Raw genomic sequence first — 22,401 nt, forward strand, 5'->3', positions numbered from 1 at the left:
TGCCCCCTGTGGGGATCGAACCCACGACCTTTGAATTAGAAGTCCAACGCGCTTTCCACTGCGCCAAGAGGGCTCGCCTTTAGCTGATGAAGATCCGAGTAGAAATGACAAACGCAGAGTAGTATCTCAGTGGTGTTATTAATTACGTAAATGTCCGACTCGTTGCCTGAATGGTCAGCGTACTGGCCTTCGGTTCAGAGGGTCCCGGGTTCGATTCCCGGCCGGGTCGGGGATTTTAACCTTAATTGGTTAATTCCATTGGCCCGGGGGCTGGGTGTTTGTGCTGTCCCCAACATCCCTGCAACTCACACACCACACATAACACTATCCTCCACCACAATAACACGCAGTTACCTATATATGGCAGATGCCGCCCACCCTCATCGGAGGGTCTGCCTTACAAGGGCTGCAATCGGCTAGTAATAGCCACACGAAATTATTATTAATTACGTAAATAAAGTAAGAATATATAAATGAACAATATATCAAAGTATTCCGTGCAGGCAATTTTTTCCCCAATTCTAAGAAAAACGGACAATAAGAGCCTTCCGCCTCCAGTGCTAGGGGTGAAACACGCTACCACAGTGGTGTCAAAACTGTGGTAAGCGTACCACCAAGGGTACTCGGGGTTGTGTCAAGGGTCCGCAATATTATCGCAGCTTCTTCAGGTATTCAGTAGCAGTTAAAACAATCTTGTTTTGATTTAGTGTCTTTGTCTAATATTACACAGAGTCCCCTTTCCGAAATATCATCATCATCATCATCATCATCTGTTTACCCTCCAGGGTCGGCTTTTCCCTCGGACACAGCGAGGGATCCCACCTCTACCGCCTCAAGGGCAGTGTCCTGGAGCTTCAGACTCTTGATCGGGGATACAACTGGGGAGAATGACCAGTACCGCACCCAGGCGGCCTCACCTGCTATGCTGAACAGGGGCCTTGTGGAGGGATGGGAATATTGGAAGGGATAGGCAAGGAAGGGGGAAGGAAGCGGCCGTGGCCTTAAGTTAGGTACCATCCCGGCATTCGCCTGGAGGAGAAGTGGGAAACCACGGAAAACCACTTCCAGACTGGCTGAGATGGGAATCGAACCCACCTCTACTCAGTTGACCTCCCGAGGCTGAGTGGACCCCGTTCCAGCCCTCATACCACTTTTCAAATTTCGTGGCAGAGCCGGGAATCGAACCCGGGCCTCCGGGGGTGGCAGCTAATCACGCTAACAACTACACCACAGAGGCGGACTTTCCGAAATATGCTTTCTAATAATATGTCAGTTTTTAGCTCACATTGACATGGAATGTAAAATAGCTTACGTATGCACTGCACTTGTTTCAATATTTTGTTTCGAAATCCGCTTATTCCTTCAATTTATTTATTTATTTATTCACAAAGCACAAGATACAGCTACACTGAGCAAATTTCACTTGCACTGCCAACAGACTATTTAACCAACGTAAACTTTCATAATAAAATATAACAAACATAACAAAATATAACAAGATCAGGTACACAGCCTACTAATAACAACTGTCCAAATCGAAAACCATAAGAATGTCCATATTCATAGCCAAGTCGTCGTGGGTCAAGATGGCGGTATAATCCCTTCACATCAACTTATCTTTAAGAGGCTATTTACACACCTCTCGAATACACTTTTATTTGATGTTATATCGAGTTCTTGTCTCCTGTTAATATTGTTAAAGAGTGTCGGGAGGCGGATTAGGAAAGATCGTTGAAGTATTGAGTGCTGAGTGTGGGGAATGTGGAGAAGGTCTTTGGTTCGGGTGGAGCGGGAAGGAACGCGGAGAGAGAAGAGTGAGACAAGATGTTCCGAGCGGTAATGCCCATTTAAGATCCCGTGGAGGAAACTCAGGTCAGATACCTGTCGCCTGATGTGCAGCGGTGACATATTAATTGCCATTAATACCTGCTGCGTAGACAGATTTCTGAGCTTGGGGTTTCTGTTCCTTACAATTGCAGCAAAGAAGGACACTGCTCTGTCTAACTGCTTAGTATTGGAGGGGGAGGCTGTTGTCCAAATAGGAGAGCAGTAGTTTAAGAGAGGTTGAATGATCGTGAGGAAGAAGTGACGAAGAGCAATGGGGTCAGAAATTTCTGTGAAGCGATAGAGAATGCCTAGTAATTTCATGGCCTTGGTTGTATATGTTTCTATGTGGGTCTTAAATTGTAATTTTGTATCAGTGTATCGCAGTGTATATTAGTGATGGGACATTCGATTCGTTTTACTGAATCGATTCATTTGATTCCGTTCACGTTGCTGAATCGATACAGTGATCCGATTCACGGCTCATTGGTCACCGCTCCTACTGCATCTGTGTAGTATGTGCTGGTAAGACAGCAGCAACAGCATTCAATGTTCGCAGCTGCCATCTGGTCTTCATACTATGAGCTCCTTTCTTCGAAAAAATGCTAGTTACTCTAATACATCGAAGGTTTCCGGCGACGCAGGGTGGGAAAGCTTAGGATTAGGAAGGTAGCAGCCATGGCCTGAAATAAGGTACAGTCCCAGCATTTCCTGGTGTGAAAATGGGGAAACTACGGAAAAAAATCTTAACGGCTGCCGACGGTGGGATTCGAACCCACCATCCCCCGAATGCAATCGCATAGCCACGCGATATTAACCGCACGACAATTCGCTCAGTCATTTTTGAAAATATGTATTTTTCTATCAGCTGAGGATGTTTTAAATCGTCATATTTTGTATAGGCTACTCGAGATGTACAGTAGCCCGCTGGTTTTCTGATTCAACATACTGTTATTGCGTCTGCCCACATATGATTGAAGTCTTGTGCAACGATGTGACATATGAACTGAGAAAATACTGAGCCGTTCTTCCCAATATAAAACAGGTACTTTTGAGTGGTCATGAGCATGACTCATAGTCATAGGGCAGGCTAGAGTCGAGTTTAATTGTCAAATGTCAACTAAGTTATAATACTAAGATTCATTAAACTAATAAATAGTATAACCTAATAGCCTACCTACTTACTAGCTACTTCAGTATTATGTTGTGACCACCTTTTTAACACTGCAAATAAATTCATCTATTATTTAAACCTCCCTGTAAGAAGAGGACAGTGAATGCAAATGGGTATTATTTTCTAATGAGCTGAGCTCGAGAGTCCATTATAGCATACGATTCTTTCAGTGTAGCATGGCTCGCTGTATGTCTCGCTGCAGTGAGCCGATAAGGAGCCGTGCGTATCTTGTGTCTCACTGAGCCGGCTCGTTCACGATTCATTCCGTGTGCCATGGCTCACTGTAAGTCTCGCTGCAGCGGAAGCTCGGCTCTCCGCGTGTCCAGTCAGCCGATAAGGAGCCGTGTGTATCATGTGTCTCACTGAGCCGCGCTCGTTCACGATTCTTCCGATGTGCCATGATTCACTGTCTCGCTGCAGCGGAAGCTCGGCTCCCCGTCAACGTCCAGTGAGTGCGCCACTCAGCACTGTCCGCTGGGAGTAAGCTGAATCGTGTGCCGTGAGCTCGCCGTTCCCGTGAATCGATTCACTCGGACACTTGAATGAATCATGCTTCGAATCATGCATTCAGTAGCCAACACTAGTGTATATGATGTTCATGTTACCCATTATTATCGACAACTTTCCCTTCTAAAATTTGAACAATATAGAAACCTCCACGTGGCAGTATTAATCTTTCGAGTATTAAAAGAGAATATCCCATACTACTTATCTTCACAACTCAATTTCCTATCCTCTTTCCACCAGCATAACACACGCTCCGGCAGCACACTTGCTATCCCTCTCTGCAGGTCAGCAGCATTTAGCCGTTCCTTTGTTGCAAATGGAGCTAGAATATGGAATTCTCTCCCCCACAACATTAGAGTCATAAAATCCTTAAATTCCTTCAAATTGTCTTGCCGTGAGTATCTCCTCGATGTGGGCCGCCAGGCTGAATGAATCTGGTAGAGTGAATGTGTGTATGAATGTACGTTTACTGTGCTTATGGTATTTTGTGTCATTCAACTTTTAATTTGTAACGATAGTTTTAAGACATGACTAAGAATATTTATAGAGTTTATGTTATTTTGTTTCATAGTTTGTAATGGTAGTTTTAAGATATGATTATGAATATTGCTCTCAGATGTACAATGTTAATGAAGTGTGGTTAAGTGTAAGAGAGAACCATGAGTCCTAACTTCGCCACTACAAATAAAGGCAAATATAACCCGGGAGGAGTCCTTGTGGCTCCGGGCAAATGGGAGTGAAATGCGTCGTTGCCAGGTATCTGCAACATAAAATATTGGATTCAGCAAGAGAATCCAACTAGCCTCTTTCACTCCAACTCCAGCACGTAACCTACAAGAGGTGTCCCTGTTAAGCTGAGCAACCCAGTGAACCGATCAGTGCTGGGGGCTTCAAGGCTTACAACCTTGATATTCAACAACTCGTCACTTTCGGGTGACCAACTATACACACTTGTGTGATAGACTGTATCAAACATGAAGTACGAAAACAATAATGATAAATCCCCAGGTGGTAACCAATCCACCCCCGTTCATGACGGGGCATATAGGTCATCGGATTCTGGGGGACCTATGCCTTCATGTGACCCAGTCAGAACTAAAAGGAAAAGGAACATCACATACCTAGCTACGATCAATATTAACTCGCTGATCAAGACCGGGAAACTTAAACATACCCTTGAAATCCTGAAAGACAAGAACATCAGCATTGCAGCCTTACAAGAGACACGGTTCCCAGATGAAGATGCCATGGAGTCTCAAGAATATAGAATATATAAGGGAAAGCCTGGTAAGAGAGTCATTACGAATGTACCCTTCCTGGGGACAGGGTTCGCAGTACACCACAAACTAGTTGCTAACATACTTGGCTTCTCTTCGCCCAATGATAGAACTTCAGTAATATCCTTCAGGTCTAGCAATAGGGGATACTCTTTGGTTAACTTCCATGCTCCTACCAATGACTCTAACAAGAAAAACCCAGAGACTACAGATAAGTATTGGGACACCCTTGAGGAAACCCTAGACCACATCCCACATCATCATACGACAATACTGCTGGGAGATTTCAACGCTCAGATTGGGAGAGAACTGAAATACCGGAAGATTGTAGGAAGATACCCCGCCCATAAGAGAACCAACAAGAATGGGGAACGGCTAATCAGTCTGTGCACCAAGTATGGATTACTCTTGAAGTCTACGGCTTTTAAACGCCTACCTAGGAAGGCCATGACGTGGCGCAGCCCAAACAGCATGATGGGCGAGTTCCAAATTGACCACGTAGCAATAGATAAGAAGCACCACTGCGACATTATGAACGTGAAGGTTTTACGAGGAGCTAACATAGACTCCGATCATTACCTGTCCATGGTTAAGATGAATCTGAAACCACTGTATAAGACCAAGGCTATGCTTATGAAGAAAAATAAGATTCCTAGGTTTGATATCACCAAACTTAAAGAAGACAATGCAAGTTACCAAGAGAGTCTGAACCAACACATCAATAGGATTAACACCACTACAAATTGGGATCCACTTCGGGATGCTATAACAGACGCGGCTCAGAAGACGATCCCCAACAGACCTAAAGGAAACAAGCACCCATCGTGGTCAAACGAATGCGATGAGGCTATAGAATCCAGGCGACTAGCATGGCTCAAATGGAACCATCATAAAAACGAAACCAACCTACAAGCCTTTATTACACAAAGAAAGAACACCTCCAGCATCATAAGAGGGGCGAAAAGAAAATACAACAAAGAACTGATTAAGCAAGCCAAGGAGGATTTTGGAAAAAAACAACTCCAGAGACTTATACAAAGGTTTAAAACAGCAGACGACCCAGTTCACACCCCAAACTTTACACTTCCAGAGAACAGACGGATCATTGTGCCTCAATGATGATGACTGCATCAAGACCCTAGCTGATTATTTCCAAGGACTTTTGAATGCTGAAGAACCTGCGCAGCGCCTCCCAGTTAGAGAACCAGCTAACCCGGACACCAAAGACATCCCTCCTCCCACCTATGAAGAAGTAAGAGAGACCATTCAACTTCTCAAGAACAACAAAGCTCCTGGAGAAGACGTAATAGTGGCAGAAATGTTGAAACAAGCTGGTGAGCAAACATTCAGGCACATACACAAAGTAATCCTGGACATATGGGCTAAGGAAAGGCTCCCAGATGATTGGACATCAGCTGTTATCCATCCAATCCACAAGAAGGGAAGCAAAACAGATCCCAGCAACTATAGAGGAATATCACTCCTTTCAGTATCGTATAAAGTCTTTTCCAAGATTCTGGAACAGCACATAACAAGACAACTGGATAAAGAATTAGGAGAATATCAAGCAGGGTTCAGAACTGCAAGGCCTTGTGCTGAACAGATACAAAATCTGAAGACCATCCTTCAATATAGCAAGAAAAGATGCCGACAGTGGGTAGCTATCTTTGTCGACTTCCAGAAGGCATACGACTCCGTGGATAGGATCACACTCTTCAACACCTTAAGAGAACTTGGACTAAACGAAACAATTAATAGGTTGGTGCAAGCCACCCTGCACAACACCACTTCCAAAGTTAAGTTTAGAGGTCAATTATCAGAGAGCTTCACAATCAAAACAGGGGTGAGGCAAGGAGATGGTATCTCATGCATATTATTTAACTGTGTCCGGGAAAAGATCATAAGAGAATGGACCAGGTCATTACCTGAGAACACCGGATTAAGAATGGGGTTTAAATCAGACAACCTGAGGATTCCATGCCTGGCCTTTGCTGATGGCCTTACTTTATTAGCAAACGACATGCATGAGGCCACTATGCAGCTTCAAACACTGCACTCTATTGCAGCTAAAGCGGGCCTCATGATCAACATTGGAAAGACCGAGTTTATGACCAACATCAAAGATGCCCCTACAACAATGGGAGTCAGTGATACAAAACACATCAAGAGAGCTAAAAATGTGAAGTACCTCGGAGAGTGGGTATCGGAGGACCTAAGTGAAACGATGGCTCTTGAACAAAGAAGAATCAAATTAGACAAGGCCTACCATGCCTGCAGAAAACTGTATGCCTCAAAGCATTTATCAAAGAATGTAAAACTGAGACACTATAAAGCAGTAGTCAGACCATCAGTCCTCTATGCAGCAGAATGCCTATCCCTAACTAAAAAAAAAAAAACCACTGAGAGCCCTGGAAGTGCAAGAACGGAAATTCCTGAGAAGAATAATAGGGCCAAGGATCCTACCAGATGGAAGACGATGGTACAAACCCAACAATGAGCTCTACCAGCATCAAGAAAACCTCATAGATGCCATCAGGAGAAAACGTCTGACTTTCTATGGATACCGATACAGAATGGATCCTAATAGATTATCCCATAAGATCTTCAAGGTTGCTAACAAAGGCAAAGCTGCTGGATTCCCCTGGACCAAACAAGTGGACAAAGATCTTGCAGAGCTTAACATTAATCAAGCCGCCATTACTGACAGAAATGCATACCGTTTAATGGTCAAAACTAAACCTTTCCTAACATCCCTTACATCAGCTAGCCACAAAGGAGCCGGGAATTGGTCAGAGGAGCGCAGGAAAGAATTCAGCGAGAAAATGAAGGAATACTGGGCCAACAGGAAGGCTCAAGAGGCCACTAAGAACACAATCCAGTATGCTAAAAGGGGCAGACGAAGACAAAAACACAGCTAGAACACAAGCACCGTGGTCAACAGATGGCCTAAAAGCAAAGAGAGAGAAATATAATTATAATAATAATTATATACAATAGTCATTGTTGCATAATTAATTATACTCGTATATGTTACTGTTGTTACTGGGGAACAGGATGGTGTAACGGCTTAACTGTTTCCCTGTCATCTCGGTGACCGTGGTTTTATTCCTGGTGTTGCTGGGGTGAGATTTACAGTGGAAAATCCCTGAAATCCCCGTAGAGTCAGGAAGGGCATGTGACCTTAAATCCCCAGCCACAACTCTTTCACGCCTCAGTGCGTACAGTGATGCGGCTGGCATAATACATCCCCACCCACCCTCCAATATGCTGATATCCGTAGAACGATGTCTGCCGCTCTGTTAAGTGAGAAATTAACCAACTTCTTCACCCTCGTTACAGACAAATGCCGAGAAACACTTAAGCCGGGGATATTCTTACAAAACAACGCATTGTTACCAACATCGACAACAGAATAACACAGGGACCCAGGCAGTCCCTTTATTCCCAAGTGTTCCTAAGAGACGGCGAAAAGTTCTATACGCTCTTCAAAATTACTTAACAACGCATTAAAGTGGATGGTGCGGATTCTTGGCTTGATGGGCATTAATTTGATAGCCCCCTGGGTTCGATTCCTGGCAACCTAGTTTGGTTAATTTCTCTCGCACGGGGCTGGGTGTCATTGGAAATCTTAATGATTATTATAATTATTATTATTAAATCCGATTATCCTCCAGGATTGTTTTATCTCCGGTCTCAGCGAGACATCCTACCTCTACCGCTTCAAGGCATTGTCCCGGAGGGTGATACGTTTGGTCGGTGATAAAACTGGGCAGGAGGACCAGTACCTCACCTAGACTGCCTCACCTGTTATGCTGACCAGGCGCCATGTGAGAGATGGAAAGATTCGAAGGGATAGTCCAGGAAGAAGGAAGGAAAAAGCCGTAGCCTTAAGTTAGCTACCGCTCCAACATGTAACTGTAGGAGAAGTGGGAAACCACGGAAAACCTCTTCGAGGACGACTAAGATGGAAGCTGAGTGGACCCCGTTCCACTCCGTGTACCACATTTCTAATTTCGCGGCAGAGCCGGGAATCGAATCCGAGGCTACGGGGGTGTCAGCTAATTACACTAAGCACTACACCACAGAGGCGGAAATAGTAAATACAATAATCCACAAAATGTTGGCTTCAGAAAAAGCATCCGGCCGGAATAATGGGTTTAACTCATACAGAGGTTCGGCCCATGTATGTGGGGAGCGTTCAGCCAAAGGAAAAATATATAAAGATTAAGAGCTTTTTCGTGTTTGCAGGTAGAATGACTCGGTTCGCAAAGCTTCTAGCTTCCTGTACATGTATAACTCTTGTAGATACTTTACATATTACGAGTTACTATAAACTACACTAGACGCCTGGCGGCGGAGCCCCTTTGGCGCAGTGGAAAGCGCGTTCGATTTCTAATTCAAAGTTCGTGGGTTCGATCCCCACAAGGGGCGAGAGCGTTTTTGAAAACAATATGGTCATTACCATGCTACGTGCTGGCAGTCTCGACACAAACGATGCAAGGAAACTCATAATACTCTACGTACCTTCATATGTTAAGATCCCCTTTATCTCATAGCTTCCTTTAAAGAATAGCTGCGGCAGATACGCCTGCCTTGTAGACAGACAGAATTTTGTGAGCAGGTTGTATGGCAAAAAGAAAAACTTATTAGAAACTGTCAAGCCGACCAGAAGGACTTAAGACTTGGTTGCATCCTCGATTGAAGGAACCGATTATTTCTCATGTGTCCCTATGATGAAACTACACTTGATAAAATGGGCGTCAAAATACATTACCTCGTAAAGAAGATGAGTATGTATTGTACCGTCAAACTCCCTCAGAAGAGTTTTCAGTAGTTGAGCAATGAAATAGAGAGTACCTCACAATTGCCACAGTAATTCCTTTTCTCTTAAGTCTATTCTTTCACCACTGCGGTACAAACTAACTCTTTATTCACTAACTTACCTTGTCCAAACGTCGGCTTCATCTCAAAAGCTTTGGATTTTACACTCGTTGACACTAAATGTGATCGAGTGAAAATGTCTAAGGCTACAACAATAAGTACGACCGAAAGAAAGAAGCAAATTATATGTGATAATACAACGTCATAATGCTCAAAAATTATCTTCACCACTCTACAAAACACCATAGAAACACGTAAGCAAAGTCATCTCCGCACAGGCCATGAAATCCCTTGGAGGGGTGGAAGGTAAAGGCTTCCACTATCCGTAACCTCGGCACTTGATGGGGTAGAGTGGTTAGCTCTACGCCCGGCAGTCTTTCATCCCAGGGATGAACCTGGTATTCATTTTTGGTGCAGGCTGAGTGAACCTCAGTGCCATGCGCACGTCCGGAATTGGAAATCTCGTTTCTTTTATATTTAACGACTTCCTCATGGGGATTCGAAACCACGTCCATCCTGCGAACCGAGCACGCCTTTACCGCCTCGGCCAGGCATCCCCTATAGAAACACGCAATAGTGGTTAACTTCAGGCGTTTTATTCGGGTAACGTAACCACCCAGACAGCAGCCTAAACTACAACGTCCAGAGTACGTTTTGCGTTACCATTTTACACGGTGTATTACACGGCAACTAGAACATGTTTACAGTAAGGAACGGCGGCCAGTGCTTCACACATATTGTGACCTCTAACACAGTCCGACTCGTTGGCTGAATGGTCAGTGTACCAGCCTTCTGTTCAGAGTATTACCGAGCTCGATAGCTGCAGTCGCTTAAGTGCGGCCAGTATCCAGTATTCGGGAGATAGTGGGTTCGAACACCACTGCCGGCAGCCCTGAAGATTGTTTTCCGTGTTTTCCCATGTTCACACCAGGCAAATGCGGGGCTGTACCTGAATTAAGGCCACGGCCGCTTCCTTCCCACTCCTTGCCATTCCCTGTGCCATCGTTGCCATAATACCTATCTGTGTCGGTGCGACATAAAGCAAGTTGCAAAAAAAAAATGATCAGAGGGTCCCGGGTTTGATTCCCGCCCGGGTCGGGGATTATTTCCTTCATTTGTTAATTCCAGTGGCCCGGGAGGTGGATGCTTGTGCTGTCCCCAACATCCCTGCAACTCACACACCACACATAACACTATCCTCCACCACAATAACACGTAGTTTCCTACACATGGCAGATAACGCCTACACTCATCGGAGAGCCAGCCTTACTCCCGCTGAATTCGGCAAGAAATAGTCACACGAAATTAATATTATTACTATTACCTCGAACACTGAAGAAGTTCGATGTTTGTCCGGTAGGAGGTATTTGTAGTACCGATCAGTTTTAGAAAATCATTTTAAGGTAGGTGGTGTATTGACAGCACGTGCATTCATACTTGGATAAACATGGTACGAGCAACCACATCTGCTACTCACCTCACTGGAATGGTTACATTGCAGCAAGGTGGACGCGACAAGTTGCTGTCGCCGCTCCTTTCGAGTGAGTCAGAATGATGTCTCCAGAGTGTGAGGAAATTACAAGGAGACAAAAGGTACTCACAGCTGTGTGATCGGAACAGCGCAGCCAGTCGTTAGACCGAGTGTTACCTGCTACGTCAACTTGAAGAGCAAGGTTGCTTATTATGATGTACATGTATGCAGCTACAGAGTTGCTAAGAGGAGACCAAACTGTTTTCTTGAATCCGTCAAGCAAAGTCATTGTAGTGCATTTGTAATGTGTTTAAAAATCGCATGCCCCCTGTGGGGATCGAACCCACGATCTTTGAATTAGAAGTCCAACGCGCTTTCCACTGCGCCAAGAGGTCTCGCCTTTAGCTGATGAAGATCCGAGTAGAAATGACAAACGCAGAGTGGTATCTCAGTGGTGTTATTAATTACGTAAATAAATTAAGAATATATAACACCAGGCAAATGCTGGGGCTGTACCTTAATTAAGGCCACGGCCGCTTCCTTCCAACTCCTAGGCCTTTCCTATTCCATCGTCGCCATAAGACCTATCTGTGTCGGCGCGACGTAAAACCCCTAGCAAAAAAAAAAAAAAAGAATATATAAATGAACAATATATCAAAGTATTCCGTGCAGTCATTTTTTTCCCCAATCTTAAGAAATAACGGTAAATAAGAGCCTTCCGCCTCCAGTGCTAGGGGTGAAACACGCTACCACAGTGGTGTCAAACTGTGGTAAGCGTACCACCAAGGTTACGCGGGGTCGTGTCAAAGGTACGCAATTTTATCGCAGCTTCTACAGGTATTCAGTAGCAGTTAAAACTATCTTGTTTTGATTTAGTGTCTTTGTCTAATATTACATAGAGTCCCCTTTCCGAAATATGCTTTCTAATAATATGTCAGTTTTTAGCTCACATTGACATGGAATGTAAAAATGCTTACGTACGCTGCACTGCACTCGTTTCAATATTTTGTTTCGAAATCCACTTATTCCTTCAATTATTCAGTCGCAGTGTATATGATGTTCATGTTACCCCTTATTATCGACAACTTTCCCTTCTAAAATTTGAACAATATAGAAACCTCCACGTGGCAGTATTAATCTTTCGAGTATTAAAAGAGAATATCCCATACTACTTATCTTCACAACTCAATTTCCTATCCTCTTTCCACCAGCATAACACACGCTCCGGCAGCACACTTGCTATCCCTCTCAGCAGGTCAGCAGCATTTAGCCGATCCTTTGTTGCAAATGGAGCTAGAATATGGAATTCTCTCCCCCACAACATTAGAGCCATAAAATCCGTAAATTCCTTCAAGTTGTCTTGCCGTGAGTATCTCGTCGATGTGTGCCGCCAGGATGAATGAATCTGGTAGAGGCAATGTGGGTATGAATGTACGTTTACTGTGCTTGTGGTATTTTGTGTCATTCAACTTTTAATTTGTAACGATAGTTTTAAGACATGGCTAAAAATATTTATAGAGTTTATGTTATTTCGTTTCATAGTTTGTAATGGTAGTTTTAAGATAAGATGGTGAATATTGCTCTCAGATGTACAATGTTAATGAAGTGTGGTTAAGTGTAAGAGAGGACCATGAGTCCTAACTTCGCCACTACAAATAAAGGCAAATATAATATAATAATAATAATAATAATAATAATAATAATAATAATAATAATAATAATAATAATAATATACAATAGTCATTGTTGCATAATTAATTATACTCGTACATGTTATTGTTGTTACTGGAGAACAGGTTGGTGTAACGGATTAACTGTTTGCCTGTCATCTCGGTGGCCGTGGTTTTATTCCTGGTGTTGCTGGGGTGAGATTTACAGTGGGAAATCCCTGAAATCCCCGTAGAGTCAGGAAGGGCATGTGACCTTAAATCCCCAGCCACAACTCTTTCACGCCTCAGTGCCTATAGTGATGCGCCTGGCATAATACATCCCCCACCCCCACCCACCAATATGCTGATATCCGTGGAACGATGTCTGCCGCTTTTTTAAGTGAGAAATTAACCAACTTCTTCACCCTCGTTACAGACAAATGCCGAGAAACACTTAAGCCGGGGATATTCTTACAAAACAACGCATTGTTACCAACATCGACAACAGAATAACACAGGGACCCAGGCAGTCCCTTTATTCCCAAGTGTTCGTAAGAGACGGCGAAAAGTTCCATACGCTCTTCAAAATTACTTAACAACGCATTAAAGTGGATGGTGCGGATTCTTGGCTTGATGGGCATTAATTTGATAGCCCCCCGGGTTCGATTCCTGGCAACCTAGTTTGGTTAATTTCTCTCGCAAGGGGCTGGGTGTCATTGGAAATCTTAATGATTATTATAATTATTATTATTAAATCCGATTATCCTCCAGGGTTGTTTTATCCCCGGTCTCAGCGAGACATCCTACCTCTACCGATTCAAGGCATTGTCCCGGAGAGTGATACGTTTGGTCGGTGATAAAACTGGGCAGGAGGACCAGTACCTCACCTAGACTGCCTCACCTGTTATGCTGACCAGATGCCATGTGAGAGATGGAAAGATTCGAAGGGATAGTCCAGGAAGAGGGAAGGAAAAAGCCGTAGCCTTAAGTTTGCTACCACTCCAACATGTAACTGTAGGAGAAGTGGGAAACCACGGAAAACCTCTTCGAGGACGACTAAGGTGGAAGCTGAGTGGACCCCGTTCCACTCCGTGTACCACATTTCAAATTTCGCTGCAGAGCCGGGAATCGAATCCGAGGCTACGGGGGTGTCAGCTAATTACACTAAGCACTACACCACAGAGGCGGAAATAGTAAATACATCAATCCACAAAATGTTGGCTTCAGAAAAAGCATCCGGCCGGAATAATGGGTTTAACTCATACAGAGGTTCGGCCTCGTGTATGTGGGGAGCGTTCAACCAAAGGAAAAATATATAAAGATTAAGAGCTTTTTCGTGTTTGCAGGTAGAATGACTCGGTTCGCAAAGCTTCTAGCTTCCTGTACATGTATAACTCTTGTAGATACTTTACATATTACGAGTTACTATAAACTACACTAGACGCCTGCCGGCGGAGCCCCTTTGGCGCAGTGGAAAGCGCGTTGGACTTCTAATTCAAAGGCCGTGGGTTCGATCCCCACAAGGGGCGTGGGCGTTTTTGTAAACAATATGGTCATTACCATGCTACGTGCTGGCAGTCTCAACACAAACGATGCAAGGAAACTCATAATACTCTACATACCTTCATACGTTAAGATCCTCTTTATCTCATAGCTTCCTTTAAAGAATAGCTGCGGCAGATACGCTTGCCTTGTAGACAGACAGAATTTTGTGAGCAGGTTGTATGGCAAAAAGAAAAACTTATTAGAAACTGTCAAGCCGACCAGAAGGACTTAAGACTTGGTTGCATCCTCGATTGAAGGAACCGATTATTTCTCATGTGTCCCTATGATGAAACTACACTTGATAAAATGAGCGTCAAAATACATTACCTCGTAAAGCAGATGAGTATGTATTGTACCGTCAAACTCCCTCAGAAGAGTTTTCAGTAGTTGCGCAATTAAATAGAGAGTACCTCACAATTTCCACAGTAATTCCTTTTCTCTTAAGTCTATTCTTTCACCACTGCGGTACAAACAAACTCTTTATTCACTAACTTACGTTGTCCAAACGTCGGCTTCATCTCAAAAGCTTTGGATTTTACACTCGCTGACACTAAATGTGATCGAGGGAAGATTTCTAAGGCTCCAACAATAAGCACGACCGAAAGAAAGAAGCAAATTATATGTGATAATACAACGTCATAATGCTCAAAAATTATCTTGACCACTCTACAAACCACCATAGAAACACGCAAGCAAAGTCATCTCCGCACAGGCCATGAAATCCCTTGGAGGGGTGGAAGGTAAAGGCTTCCACTATCCGTAACCTCGGCACTTGATGGGGTAGAGTGGTTAGCTCTACGCCCGGCAGTCTTTCATCCCAGGGATGAATCTGGTATTCATTTTTGGTGCGGGCTGAGTGAACCTCAGGGCCATGCGCACGTTCGGATTTGGAAATCTCGTTTCTTAAATTTCACGACGTCCTGATGGGGATTCGAACCCACGTCCTTCCTGCGAACCGAGCACGCCTTTACAGCCTCGGCCAGGCATCCCCTATAGAAACACGCAATAGCGGTTAACTTCAGGCGTTTTACTCGGGTAACGTAACCACCCAGACAGGAGCCTAAACTACAACGTCCAGAGTATGTTTTGCGTTACCATTTTACACGGTGAATTACACGGCAACTAGAACATGTTTACAGTAAGGAACGGCGGCCAGTGCTTCAGACATATTGTGACCTCCAACACAGTCCGACTCGTTGGCTGAATGGTCAGTGTACCAGCCTTCTGTTCAGAGTATTACCGAGCTCGATAGCTGCAGTCGCTTAAGTGTGGCCAGTATCCAGTATTCGGGAGATAGTGGGTTCGAACACCACTGTCGGCAGCTCTGAAGATTGTTTTCCGTGTTTTCCCATGTTCACACCAGGCAAATGCGGGGCTGTACCTTAATTAAGGCCACGGCCGCTTCCTTCCCACTCCTGGGCATTCCCTGTGCCATTGTCGCCATAAGACCTATCTGTGTCGGTGCGACGTAAAGCAAGTTGCAAAAAAATGATCAGAGGGTCCCGGGTTCGATTCCCGCCCGGGTCGTGGATTTTATCCTTCATTTGTTAATTCCAGTGGCCCGGGAGGTGGATGCTTGTGCTGTCCCCAACATCCCTGCAACACACACACCACACATAACACTATCCTCCACCACAATAACACGTAGTTACCTACACATGGCAGATGTCGTCCACACTCATCGGAGAGACAGCCTTACTCCCGCTGAATTCGGCAAGAAATAGTCACACGAAATTAATATTATTACTATTACCTCGAACACTGATGAAGTTGATATTTGTCCGATACCTGAGGTATTTGTAGTACCGATCAGTTTCAGAAAATCATTTCAAGGTAGGTGGTGTATTGACAGCACGTGCATTCAGACTTAGATAAACATGGTACGAGTAACCATTTCTGCTACTCACCTCACTGGAATGGTTACACTGCAGCAAGGTGGACGCGACAAGTGGCTGTCGCCGCTCCTTTCGAGTGAATCAGAATGATGTCTCCAGAGTTTGAGGAAATTACAAGGAGACAAAAGGTACTCACAGCTGTGTGATCGGAACAGCGCAGCCAGTCGTTAGACCGAGTGTTACCTGCTACGTGAACTTGAAAAGCAAGGTTGCTTATTATGATGTACATGTATGCAGCTACACAATTGCTAAGAGGAGACAAAACTGTTATCTTGGATCCGTCAAGCAAAGTCATTGTATTACATTTGTAATATGTTTAAAAATCGCATGCCCCCTGTGGGGATCGAACCCACGATCTTTGAATTGGAAGTCCAACGCGCTTTCCACTGCGCCAAGAGGGCTCGCCTTTAGCTGATGAAGATCCGAGTAGAAATTACAAACGCAGAGAAGTATCTCTGTGATGTTATTAATTACGTAAATAAATTAAGAATATATAAATGAACAATATATCAAAGTATTCCGTGCAGTCAATTTTTTCCCCAATTTTAAGAAATAACGGTAAATAAGAGCCTTCCGCCTCCAGTGCTAGGGGTGAAACACGCTACCACAGTGGTGTCAAACTGTGGTAAGCGTACCACCAAGGTTACGCGGGGTCGTGTCAAAGGTCCGCAATTTTACCGCAGCTTCTACAGGTATTCAGTAGCAGTTAAAACAATCTTGTTTTGATTTAGTGTCTTTGTCTAATATTACATAGAGTCCCCTTTCCGAAATATGCTTTCTAATAATATGTCAGTTTTTAGCTCACATTGACATGGAATGTAAAAATGCTTACGTACGCTGCACTGCACTCGTTTCAATATTTTGTTTCGAAATCCACTTATTCCTTCAATTATTCAGTCGCAGTGTATATGATGTTCATGTTACCCATTATTATCGACAACTTTCCCTTCTAAAATTTGAACAATATAGAAACCTCCACGTGGCAGTATTAATCTTTCGAGTATTAAAAGAGAATATCCCATACTACTTATCTTCACAACTCAATTTCCTATCCTCTTTCCACCAGCATAACGCACGCTCCGGCAGCACACTTGCTATCCCTCTCAGCAGGTCAGCAGCATTTAGCCGATCCTTTGTTGCAAATGGAGCTAGAATATGGAATACTCACCCCCACAACATTAGAGCCATAAAATCCTTAAATTCCTTCAAGTTGTCTTGCCGTGAGTATCTCGTCGATGTGTGCCGCCAGGCTGAAAGAATCTGGTAGAGTGAATGTGTGTATGAATGTACGTTTACTGTCATCATCATCATCTGTTTACCCTCCAGGGTCGGCATTTCCCTCGGACACAGCGAGGGATCCCACCTCTACCGCCTCAAGGGCAGTGTCCTGGAGCTTCAGACTCTTGGTCGGGGATACAACTGGGGAGAACGACCAGTACCTCGCCCAGGCGGCCTCACCTGCTATGCTGAACAGGGGCCTTGTGGAGGGATGCGAAGATTGGAAGGGATAGGCAAGGAAGAGGGAAGGAAGCGGCCGTGGCCTTATGTTAGGTACTATCCCGGCATTCGCCTGGAGGAGAAGTGGGAAACCACGGAAAACCACTTCCAGGATGGCTGAGGTGGGAATCGAACCCACCTCTACTCAGTTGACCTCCCGAGGCTGAGTGGACCCCGTTCCAGCCCTCATACCACTTTTCAAATTTCGTGGCAGAGCCGGGAATCGAACCCGGGCCTCCAGGGGTGGCAGCTAATCACGCTAACCACTACACCACAGAGGCGGACTACGTTTACTGTGCTTGTGGTATTTTGTGTCATTCGACTTTTAATTTGTAACGATTGTTTTAAGACATGACTAAGAATATTTATAGAGTTTATGTTATTTCGTTTCATAGTTTGTAATGGTAGTTTTAAGATATGATTATAAATGTTGCTCTCAGATGTACAATGTTAATGAAGTGTGGTTAAGTGTAAGAGAGGACCATGAGTCCTAACTTCGCCACTACAAATAAATTCAAATATAATATAATAATAATAATAATAATAATATACAACAGTCATTGTTGCATAATTAATTATACTCGTATATGTTGTTGTTGCTACTGGGGAACAGGATGGTGTAACGGCTTAACTGTTTGCCTGTCATCTCGGTGGCCGTGGTTTTATTCCTGGTGTTGCTGGTGTTGCTGGGGTGAGATTTACAGTGGAAAATCCCTGAAATCCCCGTAGAGTCAGGAAGGGCATGTGACCTTAAATCCCCAGAAACAACTCTTTCACGCCTCAGTGCGTACAGTGATGCGGCTGGCATAATACATCCCCCACCCCCCCCCCCACCCTCCAATATGCTGTTATCCGTGGAACGATGTCTGCCGCTCTGTTAAGTGAGAAATTAACCAACTTCTTCACCCTCGTTATAGACAAATGCCGAGAAACACTTAAGCCGGGGATATTCTTACAAAACAACGCATTGTTACCAACATCGACAACAGAATAACACAGGAACCCAGGCAGTCCCTTTATTCCCAAGTGTTCCTAAGAGACGGCGAAAAGTTCCATACGCTCTTCAAAATTACTTAACAACGCATTAAAGTGGATGCTGCGGATTCTTGGCTTGATGGGCATTAATTTGATAGCCCCCCGGGTTCGATTCCTGGCAACCTAGTTTGGTTAATTTCTCTCGCACGGGGCTGGGTGTCATTGGAAATCTTAATGATTAATTTAATTATTATTATTAAATCCGATTATCCTCCAGGATTGTTTTATCCCCGGTCTCAGCGAGACATCCTACCTCTACCGCTTCAAGGCATTGTCCCGGAGAGTGATACGTTTGGTCAGTGATAAAACTGGGCAGGAGGACCAGTACCTCACCTAGACTGCCTCACCTGTTATGCTGACCAGGCGCCATGTGAGAGATGGAAAGATTCGAAGGGATAGTCCAGGAAGAGGGAAGGAAAAAGCCGTAGCCTTAAGTTAGCTACCGCTCCAACATGTAACTGTAGGAGAGGTGGGAAACCACGGAAAACCTCTTCGAAGACGACTAAGGTGGAAGCTGAGTGGACCCCGTTCCACTCCGTGTACCACATTTCTAATTTCGCGGCAGAGCCGGGAATCGAATCCGAGGCTACGTGTGTGTCAGCTAATTACACTAAGCACTACACCACAGACGCGGAAATAGTAAATACAATAATCCACAAAATGTTGGCTTCAGAAAAAGCATCCGACCGGAATAATGGGTTTAACTCATACAGAGGTTCGGCCCCGTGTATGTGGGGAGCGTTCAGCCAAAGGAAAAATATATAAAGATTAAGAGCTTTTTCGTGTTTGCAAGTAGAATGACTCGGTTCGCAAAGCTTCTAGCTTCCTGTACATGTATAATTCTTGTAGATACTTTACATATTACGAGTTACTATAAACTACACTAGACGCCTGGCGGCGGAGCCCATTCGGCGCAGTGGAAAGCGCGTTCGATTTCTAATTCGAAGGTCGTGGGTTCGATCCCCACAAGGGGTGTGGGCGTTTTTGTAAACAATGTGGTCATTACCATGCTACGTGCTAGCAGTCTCGACACAAACGATGCAAGGAAGTTCATAATCATCCACGTACCCTCATATGTTCCGAATCACTTTATCTCACAGCTTCCTTTAAAGAATAGCTGCGGCAGATACGATTGCCTTTGAGAGAGACAGAGTTTTGTTAACAGGTTCTATGGCAAAAAGAAAAACTTATTAGAAACTGTCAAAGCGACCAGAAGGACTTAAGACTAGGTTGCATCCTCGATTGAAGGAACCGATTATTTCTCATGTGTCCCTATGATGAAACTACACTTGATAAAATGAGCGTCAAAATACATTACCTGGTAAAGAAGATGAGTATGTATTGAACCGTCAAACACCCTCAGAAGAGTTTTCTGTATTTGCGCAATTAAAGTCCTGGGTATAGAGAGTAGGCAACCCACAATTTCCACAGTAATTCCTTTTCTCTTAAGGCTATTGTTTTACCACTGCGGTACAAACTAGCTGTTTATTGACTAACTTACGTTGTCCAAACGTCGGCTTCATCTCAAGAGCTTTGGAGTTTACACTCGCTGACACTAAATGTGATCGAGTGAAGATTTCTAAGGCTCCAAGAATAAGCAAGACTGGAAGAAAGAAGTAAATTATATGTGATAATACAACGTCATAATGCTCAAACATTATCTTCACCACTCTACAAAACACCATAGAAACACGTAAGCAAAGTCATCTCCGTACAGGCCATGAAATCCCTTGGAGGGGTGGAAGGTAAAGGCTTCCACTATCCGTAACCTCGGCACTTGATGGGGTAGAGTGGTTAGCTCTACGCCCGGCAGTCTTTCATCCCAGGGATGAACCTGGTATTCATTTTTGGTGCAGGCTGAGCGAAACCAAAGGGCCATGCGCACGTCCGGAATTGGAAATCTCCTTTCTTTTATATTTAACGACTTCCTCATGGGGATTCGAAAACACGTCCTTCCTGCGAACCGAGCACGCCTTTACCACCTCGGCCAGGCATCCCCTATAGAAACACACAATAGTGGTTAACTTCAGGCGTTTTATTCGGGTAACGTAAACACCCAGACAGCAGCCTAAACTACAACGTCCAGAGTATGTTTTGCGTTACCATTTTACACGGTGTATTACACGGCAACTAGAACATATTTACAGTAAGGAACGGCGGCCAGTGCTTCAGACATATTGTGACCTCTAACACAGTCCGACTCGTTGGGTGAATGGTCAGTGTACCAGCCTTCTGTTCAGAGTATTACCGAGCTCGATAGCTGCAGTCGCTTAAGTGCGGCCAGTATCCAGTATTCGGGATATAGTGGGTTCGAACACCACTGTCGGCAGCCCTGAAGATTGTTTTCCGTGTTTTCCCATGTTCACACCAGGCAAATGCGGGGCTGTACCTTAATTAAGGCCACGGCCGCTTCCTTCCCACTCCTGGGCATTCCCTGTGCCATCGTCGCCATAAGACCTATCTGTGTCGGTGCGACGTAAAGCAAGTTGCAAAAAAATGATCAGAGGGGCCCGGGTTCGATTCCCGCCCGGGTCGTGGATTTTATCGTTCATTTGTTAATTCCAGTGGCCCGGGAGGTGGATGCTTGTGCTGTCCCCAACATCCCTGCAACACACACACCACACATAACACTATCCTCCACCACAATAACACGTAGTTACCTACACATGGCAGATGTCTCCCACACTCATCGGAGAGACAGCCTTACTCCCGCTGAATTCGGCAAGAAATAGTCACACGAAATTAATATTATTACTATTACCTCGAACACTGATGAAGTTGATATTTGTCCGATACCTGAGGTATTTGTAGTACCGATCAGTTATAGAAAATCATTTTAAGGTAGGTGGTGTATTGACAGCACGTGCATTCAGACTTAGATAAACATGGTACGAGCAACCACATCTGCTACTCACCTCACTGGAATGGTTACACCTCAGCAAGGTGGACGCGACAAGTGGCTGTCGCCGCTCCTTTCGAGTGAGTCAGAATGATGTCTCCAGAGTTTGAGGAAATTACAAGGAGACAAAAGGTACTCACAGCTGTGTGATCGGAACAGCGCAGCCAGTCGTTAGACCGAGTTTTACCTGCTACGTGAACTTGAAGAGCAAGGTTGCTTATTATGATGTTCATGTATGCAGCTACACAATTGCTAAGAGGAGACAAAACTGTTATCTTGGATCCGTCAAGCAAAGTCATTGTATTACATTTGTAATATGTTTAAAAATCGCATGCCCCCTGTGGGGATCGAACCCACGACCTTTGAATTAGAAGTCCAACGCGCTTTCCACTGCGCCAAGAGGGCTCGCCGTTAGCTGATGAAGATCCGAGTAGAAATGACAAACGCAGAGTAGTATCTCCGTGGTGTTATGAATTACGTAAATATAGTATGGCCGCCTCTGTGGTGTAGTGGTTAGCGTGATCTGCTGCCACCCCCGAAGGTCCGGGTTCGATTCCCGGCTCTGCCACGAAATTTGAAAAGTGGTACGAGGTCTGGAACGGGGTCCACTCAGCCTCGGGAGGTCAACTGAGTAGAGGTGGGTTCGATTCCCACCTCAGCCATCCTGGAAGTGGTTTTCCGTGGTTTCCCACTTCTCCTCCAGGCGAATGCCGGGATGGTTCGTAACTTAAGGCCACAGCCGCTTCC

At 44.6% G+C, this 22,401-nt stretch overlaps 6 non-coding genes across 6 annotated transcripts; 2 read left to right on the forward strand and 4 right to left on the reverse strand.

Moving 5' to 3' along the window:
- TRNAR-UCU (transfer RNA arginine (anticodon UCU)) lies at positions 1 to 73 on the reverse strand. The gene has a single exon. It is a non-coding gene; the product is annotated as a tRNA-Arg (tRNA).
- A 9,067-nt stretch (positions 74 to 9,140) lies between these two features.
- TRNAR-UCU (transfer RNA arginine (anticodon UCU)) lies at positions 9,141 to 9,213 on the forward strand. The gene has a single exon. It is a non-coding gene; the product is annotated as a tRNA-Arg (tRNA).
- Positions 9,214 to 11,456: 2,243 nt separating this feature from the next.
- Positions 11,457 to 11,529, reverse strand: TRNAR-UCU (transfer RNA arginine (anticodon UCU)). Its single transcript has one exon. It is a non-coding gene; the product is annotated as a tRNA-Arg (tRNA).
- Positions 11,530 to 14,239: 2,710 nt separating this feature from the next.
- On the forward strand, positions 14,240 to 14,312 carry TRNAR-UCU (transfer RNA arginine (anticodon UCU)). Its single transcript has one exon. It is a non-coding gene; the product is annotated as a tRNA-Arg (tRNA).
- A 2,239-nt stretch (positions 14,313 to 16,551) lies between these two features.
- On the reverse strand, positions 16,552 to 16,624 carry TRNAG-UCC (transfer RNA arginine (anticodon UCU)). The gene has a single exon. It is a non-coding gene; the product is annotated as a tRNA-Gly (tRNA).
- A 5,362-nt stretch (positions 16,625 to 21,986) lies between these two features.
- Positions 21,987 to 22,059, reverse strand: TRNAR-UCU (transfer RNA arginine (anticodon UCU)). Its single transcript has one exon. It is a non-coding gene; the product is annotated as a tRNA-Arg (tRNA).
- Positions 22,060 to 22,401: the final 342 nt, after the last annotated feature.

Source organism: Anabrus simplex, chromosome 1 (assembly GCF_040414725.1).
Source record: "Anabrus simplex isolate iqAnaSimp1 chromosome 1, ASM4041472v1, whole genome shotgun sequence".
NCBI lineage: Eukaryota > Metazoa > Arthropoda > Insecta > Orthoptera > Tettigoniidae > Anabrus > Anabrus simplex.